This window comes from Microtus ochrogaster, unplaced genomic scaffold (genome assembly GCF_000317375.1).
Source record: "Microtus ochrogaster isolate Prairie Vole_2 unplaced genomic scaffold, MicOch1.0 UNK111, whole genome shotgun sequence".
Taxonomy (NCBI): domain Eukaryota; kingdom Metazoa; phylum Chordata; class Mammalia; order Rodentia; family Cricetidae; genus Microtus; species Microtus ochrogaster.
Genome location: NW_004949209.1, coordinates 483,371 through 485,471, shown reverse-complemented (window position 1 = coordinate 485,471; position 2,101 = coordinate 483,371). Strand labels below are relative to the sequence as shown.

Here is a 2,101-nt window from a genome sequence, read left to right as displayed (position 1 = left end):
AAAAAAAAAAAAAAAAAAAAAAATCAAAGAATCGAAAACAAGACAGGAGATTAAGAGCGTTGCCACTGAGGACCACTGATGTGGGTCTGAAAGACTACAGCTTCCTAAATACTTTCACTGCCTCCAAATCCCCAGGGGACTACGAGAAAAATGCAGATTCTCATTCAGCCAGGTGGAGTTGGTGGCTTCCTCTCTTTGAGCTCCCACGGGAGGCTGAGGCTCCTGGTCCAAAGACCACATTTGGAGAAACAAGGTTTTTGTCGGTGATAAGGAGGCTTATTTTTACAGACTGGTAGGAAACCACTGGAGAATATTAAGCAGGAAGGCTAGCACGACCTTACGGATGTTTTCATAAGATTACAGCGGCTACAATGTGGAAAATGGATTGGGGGAGGAAGAGTGGAAGCTGGAAGCCAAGTGATGAGGGATGAAGAGGAGGGCTGCATCACTTCGGCTTTTCTAGGCTGCTCGGGCAACACCGGGCTCAGGGAAAGAGACTGGACGCATGCGGTGTTTAAGGTTCCCATCTAGAACCCTGCACTATCTCCCCACTAGATAGGCAGAGCCATTTCCACAGAAGTGACTCCTTCACGGAATGACTCCCAGGCCTAGAGCTATCTCCCAGCCATAGAGATCTCTGATATCAGGTTCAGATAGGAGAAGAGCAGATGCCCGGAATCTACAGCTACTAACTGGAGAGTATGATCTCTTACGTCTCAGACTTGAAATGGCTTTGCCAGTGGTGCATAGTACCCCCTGGGGCGAGAAGATCTGGGCTGTTTGCCAAGAATGAATGAATGAAGTATGATTTTCATTTGGAAGTCTGGCCCTGCCAGATGGATAGTAATTCCCCCATCCCCATTCCCCGCTTTGGGTGATGTCTTCAAACCAATCCCCACAGTTCCAGGAAAAAAGACTCGTGTCTCAGAAAATCAAAGGAAACAGTGAGCTCTTCAGGGGATGAGGGGTGCGCTGCGGGTGACGGGTTGGTGCTTCCCCTGCCTGCACATCCTTTGTGAGCTGAGGGACATGCACCCTGTGGTCCTAATGCTGCAGAGTGGGGGTTGATGGTGTTTTTCTGCCTCTGTTGGGTTGCTAAGCTCTTGTGTTAATTCCTCAAACTGGAGCGTAAGATTTCAACTTGTCCAGAAACTCATTAGGTCAGGAAATAGGGGGAGGGAGGGAAAACAAGGAAGGGAGGTGGAAGAAGGGTGTTGGTATAGGAGAGGAAGGAAGGGAGGGATGTGCATGGGAGGGGAAGAAGGAAGGAAAGAAGAGGGGGGAGAGACGGAAGGAGGGAGGAAATAAAGAGGGGAGAAAAAGGTGGGGTGGAAAGCGAGGGATGCTTTTGCAGGCAGAGTGACCCAAGTCACTTCTGATACACTGACCTGCACTTCAGTGTTAGAAGATGCTCATGGATTACTACCTAAGTGAGTTGTTTTCCTGTGTCAATTAATAAAAGAGGGAATGTACTAAGATCCAAACTTCTCGGTCCTTCCCGAGGATGCACTTTGGTTATCTCTTACAAAGAGGGATGACTTTGCCCACATCTACAAACTGTAGGCATTCACAGAAGCATGCAGATTTCTGACTTCTCCTAATTCAGAGGACATGTTCTTTTAGCAGGCTTGGTATTTCCTGTTTGCTGTGGTCCCTTTCTTCTGTTTTCTGATGGTGCCTAAGATTGAACCCAGGGCCCAGCAAGCCCCCTTGCCCAGTGAGCTCTGCCTTTGCTTGGCCTTCCTCCTAAGCAATCCTTCCGGTCACTCTAGATACCTGAGGGTATGGCCATGAATACAGATTCAAGAGCCTATGGCTTGCTTTATGAGTCTATGAGCCTCTGTCAGAAGCAAAAGATCCGCTCCTTATCTGGGATGGAAAGGCAGCTTGGAAGCAGTTCAGATCAAAAGGCCTTAGTCATAGCCCAAAGAAGATCCTACAAAGAGAGAAATAAACATAGAAATAGCTGCGGCCTCCCATCTGGAGCTCTTTGATATTCATGGTCTCTGGTCTTCAGAGGGGGTGAGCTGTGTAGTCAGGACTTGTGGGTTTTGATCTCTTGAAGCAAAAAGGACTCCAAGCTCTGCAAGAAATGTGAACC

General features: G+C 48.1%; 1 protein-coding gene across 1 annotated transcript in view; it reads right to left on the bottom strand.

Annotated features, from left to right (window-relative positions):
- Cacng3 (calcium voltage-gated channel auxiliary subunit gamma 3) overlaps positions 1-2,101 on the bottom strand; it is a 97,650-nt gene that overhangs the window by 53,427 nt on the left and 42,122 nt on the right. The window lies entirely within an intron of this gene.